Source organism: Miscanthus floridulus, chromosome 10, assembly GCF_019320115.1.
Source record: "Miscanthus floridulus cultivar M001 chromosome 10, ASM1932011v1, whole genome shotgun sequence".
In the NCBI taxonomy this organism is placed as follows: domain Eukaryota; kingdom Viridiplantae; phylum Streptophyta; class Magnoliopsida; order Poales; family Poaceae; genus Miscanthus; species Miscanthus floridulus.
Window position 1 is genome coordinate 88755907 of NC_089589.1, and position 20225 is coordinate 88776131.

The window sequence follows — 20225 nt, forward strand, 5'->3', positions numbered from 1 at the left end:
TTGTTCAAGTTGATCTTGTAGAAATAAAGAAGTTGTCTTCTAAAATCAAAGTCCCAAGATCTCTTGCTTTGAATCGATTTGGTTTTTTCTCTTTCCGAACCCTTCTCTCTTTGCTTTTTTGGTGGTTTATTTGAATATGAGCTTTTGAGTTGGTTTTGTCTAGATGAATATGTGCTAGGATCCTTGAGGAACATGTCTACCGACCAGATTTGGTAGTTCCCTCACGAGCACGGAGTTTGGGGATTTTGACGAAAGTTGAGAAAATCCTGAACCGGGAGATGGATTTCTATATTCTTGGAGTTTCCTTGATCTTTTAGGGACAATTTCTAAACATCTTTACAAACATCTCAGCAAAATTTGAGCTCAATCAGACTTCATTTGATCGAATTTTGCCATGTTCCCATTTTGTTTTAGGCTGCTAAAATTACCGAAGTAGGCTAGGCCAATATTCTGGCTAGGCCATGTTTCCATCTTGACTCGGCCAGGTTTCCAAGTTGTGCAGTGCGCAACCCGACTAGGTTGGCTTATCATCCTGGCTAGGCCGGCTTGTGCCTATGTAGTTTGCATTTTCGATGTGTTTTTGAGTTCCGGGTCTCCTTTCTTCGATCGGGTTCTTCCATGAGCTTTCTGAGATGTCAAGAAAGGTTTGGAAATCATCAAGTCATTAGTTGTCTTGGGTGATTCCAATTTAGGCTCTTGCTTTGGTTAAGTAGAAGTTGAGAGCCTCTCGGTTGTGATCTTTTGCGTGTTTTGCTTCTTTACTTGGTGCTCCGCTTTAGTGAGTGTTCTGTTTTGTTCTCTGGAGTTTCCTGAGGGCATCAAATCACCAGTTGACTCACGTGCGCTTCACCGTAGAGTTTTGGTGTTTTGAGCTCTTTGGGGCTTGATTTGGGACAATGGCCGAAATCAAAAGAAAATTGGAGTAGACTTCCATTCACCCCCCCTAGTCGTCTCCTTCTCGTCACCTTTCTTGGTCCTTCATTTGCAAGGATCAATGGTACAACCTATGTTCGTACAAACAAAGGGTTCGCATATACTACCACCATCTATCCCAAAACAAATCTCAATTCCTAAAGTCACATAAAGTCAAACTATCTTAATAAATTTGACCAACTTTACAAGAGTAATATCGTCTATGATACAAAATAAGAAATTTATAAAAAAGAATATATTTTATAATATATGTAGTGATACTATTTTGATGTCATAAATATTCTATTCTTTCCCGTATCGGTTTTTGTGCCTATAGACAAATGTATTCCTGTTCCAATACAAAATTTGGGGAGAAGAACGCGGGAATTCGAAGCTTGCAAAATTGTGTCGATCAAGGACTCGATTACATGAAGATCGATATCGGCTGATTCAGAGGAGGCACTAGAATCGGCTCTCTTTGAATGACGTCAGTAGATAACGATAATGGGCTACGGTTGGCGTCGAGAAATACATATAGGACTCTACAAAAAGGGAAAGATTAGGGTCCAAGTTATCTTAAGTTAGGAATGTTCTCTTATATACCAAAGATTGTGATGAGTCGTACTTGAGTAGGATTCATGTTTAGGCTCCGGGTATAAATATTGGACCCCAGCTATTGTAAAAGACATCCAATCAATCAAACACAAGTTATTTACTTTTTTTGGCTCCGACCAACCCTTAGGAGTAGGAGTAGAGTAGATCTCGGCGAGTTCTTTAGCGAGCAGGGCAGCATCGATCCGGCCGACCTTCAGCTTGTCTGTAAGTACCGTCATGGCTTATACTTCTATTTGTACGACTGCATCGATCCGGTCGACCTCCACTACGACTCTAGTATAAGCTAGTTATCGACTCTTGTCTAGTTCAAGTGCGGCTGCATCGATCCGATCAACCTCCACTGCTCGAATTAGATTAAGGTCAAGTTATCGGCTCTATCTAAGGGTGGCGTCCTTAGGATAGATTCATTAAGTTACCAATCTTGCTGATGTTTTCATTGTTATTAGTTTGCAACGACATCAACTCATCCGGTCGAGATCGAGTTAGATCGGCTTTATATCCTTTTAGTCCGTCGTTAGCTTTGTTACAACATGATATTGTTTACCTTGAGCGATAGTTTATGTTTTATTGGCTGTTTTACTTCGATCTTGATCGTGCATAGTACGCGGTTTAGGCATGAATGATCTTGAAGAGGTTTGCTGGTTAGTTAAATCTGGTCTATGGTTCACTATTATGGCTGTAACGATCCGGTCGATCCCCACTGATAGTACTGTAGATTGGAGGATGTTGGTTAGTAGATCTGTTCTTGATTAGGAGTGACTTTAACTATTTGCTATGCCTGCATCGGCTAAATAGCCGATCGCCTGTGCGTTAACGCCTACAACGTGCGTCCATGATTCTGTTAAGCGTGAATAGATCTGTGTACTTTAAGGGTTTGATTCGTTGTCTTTTTCATGGCTGCATCAATCCGATCGAACCCCATGGTTGGAGATAGCAGGTTAAGTCTGAGGAGTCCATAGGTTTGTTCATGTGAAATAGTCGATTGCTCACACACCGTAGTCCCTTTTCACCTGAATCGGCTATTTCAGCCGATTTATCTGAGCCTTCACGTATAGCATGTCTTTCACAAAGTCTATCGAAGTATAGATGGTTTTACAGATTCTTCGGTTTTAGTTTGTTATTATCATCATAGGTGCCATCGACCCGGTCGAACCTCACTATTGATGGTAACAGATTAGATTCAGAGCATTTGTCGGTCTATTTGTATTAGATAGTCGATTTGTTTGCATGCTATATCTTTTCTTGGTTAGATTCATCGGCTCAATGATTCGTACTGGTAACATCCACCTAGCTGATGATCTCATTTGCGTCTGCGGGCATTATACCTATCAAAATAAAATCAATTGCTACCTACGAGCTTTACTGTCCGTAACCAACGATTTCTGTGCGTATCGGCTATTTGGTCGCTTTTCACGTCTAGGTCCTCCCGAAGCGACACAATTGGAACTATCTAGGCACAGATCAGCATGTTCCACCTTAAATTACTGATAAACTTTCTCTCCTTATCAATTGCAGGGTCAAATTGACTGGCACGCCTCGGGAGGAATACGTAGAATCGACTAACCCTGCGTTGAAGCCAAGCGGATCTCCAGCTCCATCAAGCATATCCTTTTGGCTTGCTGCGTGTCGACACATTTTCGTGCCGACACATGTTTTGGCACACCCAGTGGGACCCTACAATCATCATGGCAGCTTATAACAACAATGGCATCCTTATGGTGCCTTATGAAGACCTACCTAATGGAGATAAAGATGTCATCAACAAAGCTATAGAAGACTTTCAGAACAAGTGTTTGTTGTCCTACACCAAGACACATGACAATACAATTGTTCAGAAATATCCACTACCGAGAGTTCTGTTGCATGGGCAGATAGATGCAGATGAAGCTAAAGACAGACGTTTCTTCGTGGAAGCTATAAATAAATCTGTTCATGATGCCATATCGAACCATAATGAAGTTTTATTGAACACATTTCACAACACCATGAAAGAGGTGTTTCATGAATTTCCAGTTGATCAGGTTGGGCCAGCTTATTACAATATTCCACATTCGTCGACTCAGGGGACTAATCAAGCCGGTACTAGCCATCAAGAAGCAGCACTAGCCAGTAATGATGATGTTCAGATAGTTCAGAGCTCATCCGAGCAAGTTCAAAGTGCTACTAATAATCAGATACAGCATAATCCTGGGTCGTCAGTGCAGCATGTGCAACAGCCGACAGGGCAAGGTCAGAATCAAATGGTTAATTTTGGCGCATCGGGCCAAATACCATCATCGGCTCAAAGAATAGCGCCATCAATTCAAAGGATTAGTAGAGATATAGATCCTAACATCTATAATCAGAGACTTCAAGCAACAAGCCAGCAAAGGACCCAGTAGATAGAGATTCCATAAGGATATCATTTTGGCATTGATTATAATACTCTTCACATGATTCTGAATCTAGGGTACTAAGGTACCTAGAATTTTAATCCACAGATGGGTCAGCAGTTGTAGAGAAATCCAAATTCAAATGCTGATGAGTTGTTGCTGAGAGTGACCGAGATAATGAAGAATTAATTTGGTTTGAAATCAAAAGGGCAGACCTTCTCGTACAAACGCCCATATCTAGAATGGTACGATTTGGTCGCTCTTCCTACAAATTACAGGCTCCCAGAGTTTGCTATGTTCATTGGCCAAGATAGCACAAGCACAATAGAACATGTCAATCGGTATCTTACGCAGTTGGGTGAGGCGTCCATTGAAGAGACACATCGAGTTTGTTTCTTCTCTTTGTCTCTGTCAGGGCCTGCCTTTACTTGGTTTTCATCACTGCCAGTTAACTCCATTGCCAATTGGGCTGATCTAGAGAAGAAGTTTCATACATATTTTTATACTAGGACTGAAGAAAAGAAGATTACCGATTTGACGACCATAAGGCAGAGAACTAATGAATCGGGCACCGAATTTCTTCAGAGGTTCCGAAAGACTAGAAATTTGTGCTTCTTATTGAACTTGGCCGATGATCAACTTACTGCTTTGGCCATTCAAGGAATGTTGCCAATGTGGAGAGAGAAGCTGTTGGGACAAGAATTTGACAACTTAGATCAGCTAGCTCAACGAGTGGCAGCACTCAATGGCCAATTCCAGAATATGCGCAGAGACATCTGATTCTAGAAAAGTACCACAATGGCTGAAGCCTATAATACATGTTCAGTCAATGACGGCTATGAGGACGACGAAGAAGAGGTTGCTGCGGCCGAATGGAATTGGGGTAAGAAGACAGTAATAGTGCCAAACCCTCTGGGAAGAGGAATCGAAGTGAGCTATGACTTTGACGTCATAAAATCAGACAAGCTCTTTGATTTCTTGCTCGAGAAGGGACATATCAAGTTGCTCGATAATCATGTTATATTGCCCCCTAATCAGTTGAAGAACAAGAAGTTCTACAAATTCCATAACGTCACTTCTCATTCCACTAATGAGTGCAGAGTTTTCCGGTAGCATATACAGAGGGCTATTCAGCAAGGAAGGCTCAAATTTAATACGCCTTGAAAGATGAAAGTTGATGATAACCCTTTCCCAAGAGATCAGAACATGGTTGATGCAAGACTGCTCAAAGAAAAGACTAAGGTCCTGACATCAACTAGATCAAGAGAAACTGGAATAGTCGATCCCAAGATGCAAATATCGGCTGATGAATATAGAGAAATTAGAAGGCGTTATGACCAACAAAAGAGCCGATATGAGCAGGGGGAAACGTCAAAAGATGGGGCGACAAGGCCGCGTGTTACATCTCAAATTTTGTTTAATAAATGGCAGCGGTAGAAGGACAAGGATTATCAGCATTGGTTGGAAGAGCAAAAATACCAGCGTCAACAGAAAAAAGAGAGGTATGAAAGAAAACGAGCCGAATCACATTGGAATTGTCCTTTCTTCAGACATTGTTGGAACGAAGGTTTGAAATTGTCTACCAAAAATAATTGTCCGGAGTGTAGCGAGCAATATTGGGAGTTTAGGCAATCTCAAGCCAGTCGTCGGTCTATCCATGCTCAAGATGCGTATCATCGTAATAACATGGATCAACGCTTAAAAATAGAAGTGTTCATGATCGGCATGGAAAACGAGTTGTTGATCTAAACTGTGCTGATGATGAAGAGGGAAGTAATGAGGAAGAATATGTTTGGCAGGAAGGCCAATGGTGTCTAGGAGGTTTGACAACAAGCTAGAAAATAAGAGTGCAACGCCTAAGGAACAGAGAGGTAGAATAGGCTTAGGTATCTGGTAAACTTCAAGTGTGGCGTGTTAGACAAATAGCCGATAGAGGGCAACCGTCGGCTAATATTCAGATGGCTTTTCTATTACCGTTAGAATTTTGAGCTCCAGTAGATCAAAAAGTTTATTTAGATTTTGATGAATCGGAGTATGAAGAAATAGTTGCCAAGTTGGCAGTTATACAATAGGCTATATTCGATAAGCTAGTCAAGCATCAGCACTTAAAGGCTTTATATGTAAAAGGTTTTGTTGATGAGAAGCCGATGAGCAAGATGTTAGTGGATGGAGGTGCTTCTATCAATCTTATGCCTTACACCACTTTTTGTAAACTTGGCAAGGGATCAGGAGATTTGATTAAGACCGACATGATGCTTAAGGATTTTGGGGGTAATGCGTCTAAGACCTAGGGGGCAATGAACGTCAAACTGACAATCAGGAGTAAGACTCTGCTCACCACATTCTTCGTCATCGATGAAAGAGGTTCACATAGTTTACTCCTTGGTCATGATTGGATTCATGCAAACTACTGTGTGCCATCAACCATGCATCAATGTTTGATTCAGTGGCATGGAGATGATATCGAGCTGGTTCGCGCTGATGAATCTATGAGTATTGCAATAGCCAATCCAGTATATTGGGAGCTAGAAGACTTCGAGTGTTTTTCTGGCAAGCTATGGGAAGGAGGCTTCATTAAGATCAGTAATAAAGGCCAACAGCCGATCTAAGCAATCGGCTCTGAGAGTTTGTTTTGATGGATAATTATGGCTTCGTGTCTGTCAATGGATTAAGGGAGATAGACATTGGGCATGAAGATAAGCCTAGACCGATGTATGTGAACGCCAAGTTGAATCCTAAGTGCAAGCCAGAGTTGATGGATTTGTTAAAGGAAGTTCAAAGATTGTTTTACTTAATGAGATGCTTGGCCTAGGATAATCAATTGTTTAAATTTTGATCTGAAGAGTTCTGATGTATCCTATCAAGAAGCAATCAGTGGAAGATGATTGAAGAAGTATTATCTCAATGGTCGAGGTCAATGCTCGACAGCTGATAGGTCCAGTCATCAACTCTAATAGCCGATACCAGAAGGGTATCGCCTCTAGTTTAAAAATAAACCCAAAGATGTAAAAGACGATACGATATGTATCGCCTATAGAGCAAAAGCGAAAACAAAGACAATCATGACATATACAAGGGCATTGCACTGAGACACGGTCATGGAAGAGCAGAAGATTTCATTCATTAGTTTGCCCTAAATGCAAACTAATCGAAGACCTTGTTCACCATATCCTGAGCGGATGTGATGTCCACAATGGCCTTCGCCGTGACGACAAACTCTTCGATCAGATCCTCATGCTCCTCAGGGCCATAGCCCATCGAGAAGCCAGTCTCCATGGCGTGGAGCTCGTACCCGGTCTGGACTTGCGCCACGGCCAGCGCCACTGATGCGCCATGACGAACGCCATGAAGAGCGATCTCCTGGACGTGGGCCGGAACGTCGTGGAGGCGGGCATTGATGAGGGGGCCCCGAGTGTTGACAGCATCCACGGCCGCGTTCGCCGCTAGTTGAAGGGACTCCAACTGCACCATTAGGGCTAGCGATCATAGAAACAGGAGAGTTATCAATATAAAGACAATGGAGATCAGAATAAAAATGTTCCTAGAATTTAACTTACCCACCACCGTGGCGTCGGACTCGGCTAGCCACGCCCGAATGGCACTGGCCTCTTCTTCGGCGGCATGAAGGGTAGCTTGAGAGACCCCGAGGCAGATCTCAAGCTGGCCGTTTTCCTGAGTCGCCTCAGAATAATGGTCCTGGGCCGCCTTCCACTCTCGAAGGAAGCGCCGGGCATCGTCGCCGTTGTAGGAGTTAGAAGAATGCGACGATGAGGCCAGCGCGGAAGATGCAGCATTAGAGGGCTCACCGGCTCTGGGAAGAGGACGAAGACTATCATTCAAAATGAACCTATAGACAAAGTCATAATAGTTCATCATCATGAACAGAAGATATCGATCTCACCTCATGCGTCGTAGGCGCTGGTTCACTGGCATATCATCCTCTGAGATCTCCTCCACCGCATGTTTGTCGTAGTTGTCCTTGCCAGCCATGGAGTTTGGTTGGATCTACAATAAGGGGGGAAGAAAACCGCTACAGAATCTGTGAGGGTGGAGAAGTGTGAAGGAACGGGAACAGTTGCGAGTGTGGACGTGTTCGAGGCCAGAGCCCTCGGCTGGTATTTGAAGCCACGGAGCGAGGAGGTGGATGCCTCGGGACTAGCAAAAATCAACCGCAATTAATAGAAGGCAAAGCGCCACCTCACTAATGCCAAAGAGAATACAACGTTTGATGGCTAAGGATAGAAAATCAAGGGGTTCTCTTAATAAAGGCCGTGTTTTCAGACTTAATCGGATTGAGGAAAGAGATCTGGAATCGACCATTTTTCAAATCGGCTCTTTAGCCGAAACAAGAAATACATCGAGGCGACATAAAGTATGGTTATCATTGATTCTACACAAGATGCATGTTAATATACAGAATTACAAGTCTAGAACATCCTGAATTGCTTTCAGTACTACTAGCCGGATAGCATCAACTTATGTGATTTGTTGCTTGTCTTCTTCGGCTGATCTAGGAATATCCTCAAGGCTACTATGGATGACCCTGCCTTCTCTAATCTTGGCCAGCAGTTCTTGTTTCTTTTGCTTAATGGCATCGGGTATTTGAGCTAGGTTATACTTGTGGTGATCAATGGCAGCTCTCACCTTCTCTAGTTCCTTCTCAAGTTCTGCATGCCTGATTTCCAGTTAGGTCAGCTCAGGGTCGATCCTGAGGGAGTTCTTCAAATCGTCGATCAGCTGTGTCAGCTCTTTGGCCTCTTGCATGTTGGAGTTCCTCTTGGCCTATAAAGCTTCACTGTTGGACAGATTCCTCTGAGCCTTTTTCAGCTTTGGGACTTGATCTTCAATAATGGATAAAGGTGACAAGACTCTCGAAAGAACTAGGGATGGATTATCCTTAATAGCCAAAAAGACTCTTTGCATTGAATCAGTGTCTTGGACCAAATCGGCTATATTCTTCTCAAATATCAGCAATATATCCCTTAGCCAATTCCTGATCTCTTCTAGCAAATCCTCCTTAGAGGAGATGGCTGACGAGCTGATTTCATCTTCATGTAAATACTCCTCAAGATTGAAAGAATAGCTCAGAGCTGGAAGAGTGAGTGCCTACATTTAAAAGAATCTTGATTAGGAGGATTTGATCAATTTATGATGAAATGAATGGTGAAATGGATACAGTACCTTTTCTGTGGTAGCCTCTGTCTGAAGAAGAGGAACAGCTGATGATGCACCAATAATATCTAGTTGAATTGACTCTGAATTCTCAACATTAACATCTGTAAACATCAGGGAAGATTTTTAGTTCGTGTTTGTTGCAGAGAAATAAGCTAAGCATATGACTTTCTTACCATCAGTTGTGTGCTGGACTGGTGAATCAATAGTTTGAATATCAGCAACAGCAGGATCATTTTCAATAAGGAGACTGTCAGACTCCAGCTCTTGCATAGGTGTTTCCTCAGGAAGTATCTGGCATGGTAAGAAGTCAGATGAAGAATAAAAGTTGAATAGAATCAAGAATTTTTTAGATAATACTTCGACAACATTAAGGATAAGATGGAAGAACTCACATCTTCTACCGTTTTGGGAACATCTGTTGTTTCAACCAAAATCGGCTCTTTTTGGGGATCGGTCGATGAAGGTCTAGTTGATGCCGAATCAAACGCCTGGGACAACAGCTCCGCACCCAAAACTGATTGGGATGCAATGGTTGATAACTGTGAGGAAAGGGGATAAGAAGTTGAACATCATTTTGAGGAAAAGATGAATTGTTTACCTAAGTAGCTGATGGTCTCGTTCTATGGAGTCTTTTCCCAGTAACAGCTTTCTAGGTTGCCCTTTGGACCACCTTGCGCTTTGAAGATTGATACATCACGATCATGGGAGCAGCATGAGTTTTCATCAATTTCTTCAGTGAAGGTGCGGCCGATCCTATTCTTGAAACTGGGCATGGTGGCTGATAATCTATAGGACGCCCCTTCCTGTCCAAGCTTGGAGGATCAAATTCAGTGACCTGAAAGGGTCGGTTAGAACAATTGGCAAGAGAATTCATCGAATAATTTTCTTAAAAAGAAATGGCAAGTTACCTACCTGTCAGAAGCAAATTCCTCATCCAGAGCTATACACAAAGGGTGAACCAACCCCTAGAAAAGATATGAGTGCCATTCTTGCCACTAGGAGTCAAAGAGAGTGGAAGAGAAGCTGACTCTGATCCAGTCATGCAAGCAAAGGGAAGGAAGATCTGATCCCAGTTGGAAAACTCTAGAGGCCTCTAGTACTTCACCGATACCTTCTCTTGGCCTCAGTATATCCTTGAAAAAAAGTTGAGGAGGCAATTAACCAAGACCAAACTGACGAGCTACAAAAGAGGGGTTGTAAAACTCAAAGGTTGGAAGGTTGCCTGGGAGAAAGGAGTCTATAGCCATTTTGCCATGACTATGATGAAATTCAGCTAGAAGGACACAAGGCTTGATAAAGGAATTGAAGATTGCAGCCGCCGTCTCGTCTAAACAGCCTGATTTAAATCCAAATTTGAATGGGAAGATCAACTTATTGTTCTCATCCTCATCATAGGGTAACCAAGTCAGGATCTCTGCATCAAACCCTTTGTAAATTTTTTTGAAGAGGTGGCCAACATCGACAACAATTGTTATGGCCGATGCAGCTTCACCATAACTCATGCACTGACGGGTTCTTACATCTTCGCCTCTATATTCCTCATCAAAGTTGGAAGAAGGAAAGCTCAGGCTTCTAAGATCAGGCCTTACCATCTTGTGCATGTACAGGTTCAGCCATAACTGTATCAACCACTAAGAGCCACTAATAGTATGCATTGGTTTGTTCTTCAGTAACTAGGCAGTTACCTGGTGCATCAGATAACAAGCAGCTCCTAATAGATACTTTCTAAGAGGAATATCCTTGCCTACCGCCAGATGCTTTGCCATAAGTTTATGATTGTAAGTCGAACCACAAGATGATCCATAGAAGATGAATCTCTCCAACCACATGTTCAGAAAGGCCGCATATTCCTTTTCACTGACATTTGATTCGTCTCCAATATGGTTCAGAATGTAGCTGGCCCATCTTGTGCAGTCTGATATCTTGGCTAATTTCTTGAATCTATCACTTAAGAAGTCATAAGGCTGCATCGATCCTGTTATTCTAAGGCCGGTCAGCATATAAACATCGGCCAAAGTGATAGTCATTGGGCCATGACAAAAAACAAAGGCATTTAGGGTGTTGGACCAGAAATAAGATATAGAAATCAGGAGTGGATCATTCCTCTCCATTCCAGACAACAAAAGTGTCAAGCATTGATTCAGATCATAAAGCTACCAGTCTCCACCCTTTTTCTCAGACACCCTACGAAACCAATTTCTCCATCCCTTAGGTATTTTGGGCTAGTTTCTGAAGGAAGTTTTGGTGTTCCAGGAGGACGAATCCACTGCAGACTGTTTGAAGGGGATTTGGTTGGTTTCTTGACGGATAAAATTAGATGGATCTAGGTCACCCATAGTCCAAAGAAAATAAACATTGGAAGCAACAGCTGATGGAGTCAAGATTTTGTTCCTCATTTCCTAGAAATCAGATGAAGTAAATTTGAGAATAAAGGAAATACAGGGTAGCAAACCGATACTTTGAGAACGGGAACTTGAAAGCATACCTCAGGGACGTGGTCGCTAGTTGCCATTGCAGCCGAGACAGATTTGAATCTGAGGAAGACCGCTTGAATAAAAGCTTGATAGGACAGAAGTTTTGTTAGGTTTGAGACCTTGGTGAAGGCGGCGTAGGCTGTTAAGATTTGCTCGAGAAAGAAGGGGAAAGCAAATAGGCCGAGTAAGTTAGAAAATATGCTATTAGGATATTATATAAGACTCAGGCCAGGAAGTCAGGAGTCTGGGGAAGGAAAAAACCGAGGTAAGCCTTCCCCACAAAATCTGCGGAGAGGCTGCTTCGAACCCGTGACCTGGTGACCAACTGAAATAGTTGGAGGAAGTAAATTGAACCAAATATAAGTTTAGGAGGTAATTTGGACATATGCTAAACATGTGGAGAGTAATTTGGACATTTTCCAATTATATAATGTGCATGGTGTTGCTCTATAGTAGGGGTGCATGGTCTTGCTCTATAGTAGCTAGACGATATAGTATATACTATAGTTTTTTTTAGGAATTGCACAACTTAGACGTCCACAATAAGTCGGCTTATTTCGAGATTCACGCAGTCACCACAAGTATCTCACTATCGATGAGAACATCGCCTACAACTAAAAGCATGACGCCGATGGGCAGATTCCACTATAAGAAACATAACCAGCTAATCTATGATCAGTTTAGTGGTATACTATAGTTAGAATCTAATTAACTATTCTAAAAAAAAGAATCTAATTAAACTATTCTGTCGACGGTCTATTAATAATTTTCCTAGCAATAGTGGAATTTGTCTCTCGATTAGACATTTGATTTAGCGTGCCATCACCACATGCGTACGTGGGTCCCGTACTCGCCACATCTGATCTGGTTGACGCAGCGCCAGCTTTAAGATTAATCAATAAAAAAATTGAAATTTGTTGGATAAAGTAAATAAAGTGTTTTGAATATACTAACGTGTTTAATCCAAAGAAATATGGGGTTTTAGGACAAAATAAAGTGTTTAAACATAGTTTAATCAAAATAATATAAGAATTGCTTATTAAATATTTTTAATGTGCCCCCGCTCGATCCAGCCCCAAGAATTTCTAGAACTACATAGGGATGAGCAGCTCTAATTCTTAGAGCTGAACATGTGCCAAGGCCCTAATATAAGCAGACTCTGAAGCTTTCAAGAAATCCAAAATACAAAAAAAAATCCCAGACAAGGAAATAGAGAATAAACATTCAGAATTACTCGTTTGCAGGCGTTTGATAATTTGCATTCTCATCCGTCGACGTGCTCGCGTGTCTGATCGGAAATTGATGACCTAGATTGTTCATCTTCCTCCTTCATGCGACACTGTTCATCTTCCTCCTTGGTTCCAACAGCTGCGGGCTTAGAAAGGGAGGGCTTAGGGAGGCACAGGTAGGCACGGTGGTGGGGGTGGGTTGGCTGGTGATGAGTTCGGCGGCGGGGGCGCCATCGAGTGGGCAGTGCTGGACAATCGGATGGCAAATGCCGGGGCGGCGGCAATGGTCCGGTGAGCTTCAGCATGGCTCTGAGTTTAACACGGCGGGGGCAGCGAGGTGGACCCGACGGCGGGGACGCCGCTAGGGACAGGAGGAGGCTGGCGGCAGGTAGGGGTGAGGGTGCGCTGAGCTTAAGTGCTGCCTCTGAGTTTAGCGCGTCTAGGGGCAGCGAAGGCGGAACCCGGCGTTGGGGATGCCGCCAGGGACGGGTGGAGGCTAGCAATAGGTGGGGGAGTGTGGGAGAGGAGGAGGCTGACAGTAGCCGGCTGAAGGTTGAAATTGACTGACGCTTAATTTTAAGCGTCAGGCACCTAGGGCATGTTTGATGGAAGCCTAGAGAAGTTTTTTTTGGGAAAAAATGTTGTCTGAGAGTTGTCTAAAAAGTTAGTAATTTTTGCCTGCCAGACAAGTCTAAAAAATGTTGTCTGGTTTGAGGTCTGTGCATGAGAATAGTGTCGAGAGGATATGCATATCGTGGAGGCGTATCAAAATATCTATGATGTGAGATTATAACTCGATTAAGAAACTAGATGATTTAGATTAATATTATTTTTCTTAATTAACTAAAGAATAATTTAATCAAAAGTTAACTATACTTATAACTTAATTATACCTGCACAGTATAATTACATGTTTATAATAATAAAATCCCATGTATTTAATAGTAGACTGATAGTGTCAGATTATTTTTTTCAAACGAAAAGGATTAACTAATAGCGTGTTCGGCTGGCTTAAAGCCAGCCGGCTGGCTTGTTTTTTCTCTCACGAAATCACTGTTCACGTCCTGCCAGAACAGTATTTTTCTCTCACAACAATCAGCCGGAACAGTATTTTTCTGTCCTGCCGAATAGGCTATAAGTTGTCCATTAAACAACCAACCACTCCCATTGGCCCAGGCAAGCTGGATGGCAGCATCAGGCGCTCAGTTTTGATTGCCTGATTCAGGAATCTCGTCAGGGCTCCCATCCAAACGGAGGGCAGGCAAGGTGAAAGCCAGGCAAAAACGTTCCAGGATCTCATCCAAACAATTGCGTTGCAATTTAATTGGGGTGGCACTAAAGTCGATAGTGTTCTTTTTGGCGAGTAACTCAACAATGTTAGTGCCCTTTTCTTTGAAACCATTGGTTCTTCACTGTTCACAGATCAATAATTTAGCCCTTGTTTAGTCGTAGGAATTTGGATTTTTGGGCTACTATAGCACGTTCGTTTTTATTTGGCAAATAGTGTTCAAACATGGACTAATTAGGCTCAAAACGTTCGTCTCGCAATTTCCCACCAAACTGTGCAATTAGTTTTTCTTTTCGTCTACATTTAATGCTCCATGCACGGGCCGCAAACATTCGATGTGACAGGTACTATAGCAACTTTTTGGAAGTTGGGATGGAACTAAACAAGGGCGATGCATTCGATCTTCGGATATGCTCGTTTAGTAGGCGAAAATTTTTGGAAAATAGTAATGTAGCACTTTCATTGTTATTTGGTAATTAGTGTTCAATCATAGTCTAATTAGGCTTAAAAGATTCGTCTAGTGAATTTCGTCTAAACTGTGTAATTAGTTTTATTTTTTATTTATATTTAATGCTTCATGCATGCGTCCAAAGATTCGATGTAACGGGGAATCTTGAAAAATTTTCCAAAATTTTAGGAACTAAACAGAATAAGGAACTAAATAGAGTCGCTATGGAAGTCGTGCTGGTCAAACATTCTCAACTTTAAATAGGTTTGTATAAAATACGTGCAATATTTATATCTCCAAATAAGTTTACTATGAAAGTATATTCAACGATCTACCTAATGATACTAACTATATACTATAAATATTAATATTTTATTAAATATATTTGACCAAAGTTAAAAGTTATTGACTTTTGGGAAGCGAAAATTACTCTTTTTAGGGATAGAGGGAGGACGTGTGATCTGCCTTTAAATCTACTTCCTCCGTCACACAGTAGAAGTCGTTATGGGATACGTGCATGTCAAACTTTCTCAACTTTAACTAGGTTTGTAGAAAATATATGCAACATTTATTCTTCAAATAAGTTTATTATGAAAGTGTACTCAACGATCTATCTAACAATACTAATTATGTATTATATAAAAACTGACTTCTTGGGATGCGAGAATAACTTTTATTCTGAGACATAGGGAGTAATGTAATAGTGGACTTTTAACAAACTAGGGTGGACGACCGGATTATTCATGGGAGCTAGAGACACGATGCATGGTGGGCTCCAAGCCTGGATCATTCATTGGGGAGAAATTCATTTCGATCTCAAAGAGTTTTGTTGTATTTTATTTCCTTATTGCTAAGATAGAAGAAAGACAGAAATAGCCAAGTACGTATATATGATGATCAAACAAAACAAATATCAACGAGCCGGGGCGCCGCTGAGCGGGCAGGGCTGGACAATCGAATGGCAAGAGCTGGGGCGGGAGCGATGGCGCGGTGAGCTTCAGCGTTGGCTCTGGGTTTAGCATCGTGGGAGGGGCAGCGAAGGCGGACCCGGCGGCGGAGTGGAGCAGTCCAAGCAGTCCCTAAATCTTGGATACGTTGTTTCAGTTTGCACTAGCTACTTAGCTAGTTCAGTTGTGCTAACAAGGTAGCTAAACCTATTTAAGCGCCAATTTACTTTATAATCTTTTATTGTAGTACTTAATTACAGGATAAAGACTGTGTTTAAGCATTCGCACTTGAGCATCTTGCATTGTACATGCACTATTTATTGTTTAATTGGATTGGATCTCAAAGCTGTTGTTCAATTATACTCAAGTGTGTCACTTTGTTTTGAAGCTCCGTCTACACTTTGTTTTGAAGCTCCGTCTAAAGGAGGTGAATAGACGTTTCTTAAAATTAACACCTTCAATTGGAGAAAACGATTAGTAAATGGAGTTTACAAAATGAAAATTCCAAATAACGAGTAATACCACCCCTCACAAATTAGACACAAAGTATACAAGGTATAAAGAATATACATATAGAAGCTATAACCCTACAACACAAAGTTAGAACAGAGAACAAATATATTCAGCACTGGCAGGAAATACCGAACGTGTCCGGTATGCATGGTTTCTGCTGAGCAGTCCCAAACTTTCTCCTTTCGATTTCTATCTTCAAACCAAACTGCAGGTATCTACTGGAGATGACAATATACACAGAGAACCTGCATAAGAGCTAGAGCAACACAAATATCAAATAAAATGCGAATTAAGACACGATATTTGTTTTACCGAAGTTCGGGCTTGTTCGAGTCTTACTCTCCGTTGAGGGGGCTGCGGGCGACCCAGCGAAGGTCAGCCCTAGAGGGTACCACGAAGGTCACTCTAGCCGGAGTCTTTTCCAACTCCTTTTTCTCCTTTCACTAGTTGATTCCGAGGCGGCGGAATCGACTGTTATAAACTTTTCGAGGCACACCACAATCTCTCGGGTGCTCTCCGGCGACGCCTAGCCGTCTAGGACCAAAGAGTCCAAGAGTAACAAATGCGAATCACGAGATTAACAATATTCACAAGTGCTCAAGTGGTGGCTTGCTCTCTTTTTCAAATTCTCTCTTAACCCACAAATGAATTTTGTGATTTGGATCACACACTAAGAGAGAGTTTGGGAGAGTTGGCAAGGCTAAAAAACGTGTATGTGTATCAGCAGAATCTGCAGCCTCCAAAGGTAGAGGCTTAGGTGTATTTATAGCCCCCTTGGAAAAACTAGTCGTTTTATAGCCGTTGCCATACCGGACTTACACTACGCCAACGGTAATTGAGTTACAGTAACGTTGTAAGGCGTCGGAACCCCTGATGAATGCCAGAACTTCTGACCCTCATCACATTTGAAAACTTAGGTAACTGAGTTAAAGTGTGTGAGGTGTCGGAACTCCCAACGCATGCCAGAACTCCCGACCGTCGAAACTCCAAACTCACGTCGGAACTCCCGACCCTCAAGGCATTTGAAAACTAGCCGCTGGCCTCTGGCCGTCCATACCGGACACGTATGACCAGGACAGTGAACACTCCAAGTCAGTTAAAGCGCGAGACGTCAAAACTCCCGACCATTGCTGGAACTCTCGATCGTCGAAACTCTCGATTCACGCCGGAACTCCCGACGAACCAACCCAAGAGCAACAACTTTACTATTGTTGGGCAAATACCGGACACGTCCGGTATTGCCAGACCAGCAAAAACAGGTTAGCTCTTTAATCTCTCAAAACACTCAAAACTCACATGGGTTGGCATGAGCACTTATAAATAATTATCTATCAATATGATGCATCCCTCTTAATAGTACGTCATTCCTATTAACTCAAATTTAAAGAGTATAACGAATTTAAACTTTTTGAGTTGATCTCTTTCAATCGAAGCCGTGTATTCCAATCTTCATCAAGTGAGGGTGCCAACATGTCAACTTTGATCTTTATCACTTGAGCATAGCCATCTTGAGTACGTGACTTGATTCTATTCATTAAATATGAATAACTCCAAATGCATTAAGTCACTTCTAACACTTTGTCCACTATAGATTTGATTCTCCACATCAATATGATCATCATAGCTTGATTAGTACCTCAACTAAATACAAGTACTTTCTTCTTCACCCTAGCTAGGTTCTTCGGCCACCAAGCCGTTGCTTTCCCTTCACCCTTGCTTAGTACCTCGAAGCCTTTTCCTTGCTATCTTCACCATCTTAAGCCATCAAGTCACATCTTGTGTTGAATCATCCATTCATTTGTATTGTTATCTTTTTCATTTTAATTTAGCAAGCTTTAAATATGAGACCATTCCATATGCAATCCCTCATGTCTCATCAACTAATTTTTACCGGGCTTGCTTTCACATAGTACATGGAAATCCCACAATAAATAAGCCTTTGCATGAATTCCATTTGCATTGTTGTCTTGTGCTTGAACTAGATTGTGTATACAACAACACATCATTTTGGTTTTCATTAAGTACCTGTGAGATAACCTATTACCTGTCCACACTTAGCAAACGGGTTAAACCTTTAATCACATTGTCATTCAATCATCCAAAACCCACTAAAGGGCTAGATGCACTTTCAATCTCCTCCTTTTTGGTGATTGATGACAACTTGATTAAAGCTTACAAAAGAATATAAATATTTAAGCTTTTAAGTTCAATGATTTATGAGAGGCTCCCTCTTAATATGTGCTTATGATTAGAATTCACAAAATGACCTCAAATATCAATTGCACATACTAAAACATATAGAAGACTCCCCCTAAATCATTGCATCTGTGAGGTGCATGTGTGTGTGACAAAGTAAATCCGTGATGCATATGACAAGATATAACACACAAGAATAAATATAAAGGCATCACATCAAATATTTTCATTCTAGCATGCATAGTCCATATGAAAATAAATATAACACATGTATGTCACACATTGCACTCATTACACATTTTCTCAAGTCCACAAGCCACTAATATATAAATAAAGATCATGTCTTAAGAGATACATAGATAAAGCATAAGTATAAGTCTCATCTCTCACAAGATACAATCTATGAAGCTCAAAAACTAAAATGAAGCTAAAAAAACTATAGCCTGCAGTACATATCTTCAGGTATAAAGATAAGCAGATGAAACCAAAATCCTAAAGCTTTAATCAGTCTCTCTTCCCCTTTGTTATCTATCACCACAAAGGTCCAACAATGACATACTAAGGACAAAGGGGCTGCAAGCTGTCCTGAAAGCTGAGATCACTCATCATCATCATCTCCACCAACATCCTCATCATCTGAGCATGGAGCACCGGCTGGACGAGAACCACCTACACCAGATAGGGCATAGCCACCAGACCCGTAGTAGCCGAAACCACTCGTGAGGTCACCCCACCAGTCTGAAGCATACTCGTCTACAGCACTGGGACATGGCTGAGAGTGAGTAGGTACCCGAGCCTATAGTGGTAAAGTGTCATGGTGCTCTGGTGCCTGCTGCTGCTGCTATTGCTAAAGAAACTCAACAAACTCTCTATCGTACCTGGCCTGCTACTGCTCCTCTGTCTCTGGCTCACTAGCTGCGTCATCTGATAATGGAGACCTAGGAGGATCAAGCTCAAGTCTAGCAGCAATCTGCTTCAAAGTTCAAGTGTTCGTCTTCCTAGCCTCCCTCTCCTTCTGTTGGCAGGTATGAATGTCCTTGCACATCCCAAAGATAGCACTAAACATCTTACGAATAGGAGAAGAAGGACTGCGGCGATGTGAAGAAGAATGTGAAGGAGCTTGTGGTAGAGGGGAAGCTCCTCCAGCTGCTGCACCACTTGCAGGTGCATCTGCCTCTGATGCTGCTGCTGCTCCTCCTGGTCTAGCTAGAGGTACCCCAATCTTAGGCAAGTCTGCAACAATCTTCAGGGCCTTATGTACCTTGTCATACTCAAAGGTATGCACTGTGACCTGCTCAATCATGTGCATGATGTAGAGAGCAAAACCACAGCCCTTGAGGGGCCTCTCACCAACGCTCTAGATCTCGCACCATATAAAGTCAAAGACACTGAAGGGTCATGCACCTAGAGCCATCCTATGGAGCAAGTTCCTGGAGTAATATGCAATGTTGCCCTTGTCTCCACCCTTGCAGTCAATGATCTTCCTGAACATCCTGTCCAGGTATCTATAGGTAGGGTGAAGACCTAGAACCTTACCTACTACTCCTCTCTCACCTCCTAGTGGATACATGTAGGTGAGCTGCTCTGGAGGCAACACTTGCTCTGTGTGGATCCTATCTTTCTAAAGATCATCATCTAGGAAGCCAAGTAGAGCTGTAAAAGCATCATAATCAACACTGTACCACTGGCCCTCAAGCATCCAGTGCATACACCTCTCATCCTCCTCAACATACAAAGTGGCATAGAATTGAGCAATCACCTCTGTGTTCTAGTCATGCTGGAACTCCATGATCTCATATACCCCTGTATGCCCACAAATAGCAATAGCATGATCAATAGAGGACTTCTGCAAATCTCTGACGTACTACCAGTCAATCCACTGAGACCTGGCAATCACTGGATTCCTGGTGAGGATCACACTGGTGTAGAAGTTCATATGAAAGGCTGTCTGAAATCGATGATCAAACTAAACCCTAGGCAAGCCCCTTGGATCAATTCTCCTCTGATCTCTAGCCCTTCCGGTCATGCCTTTCCCTCGATAGTCAACTCTGGACAC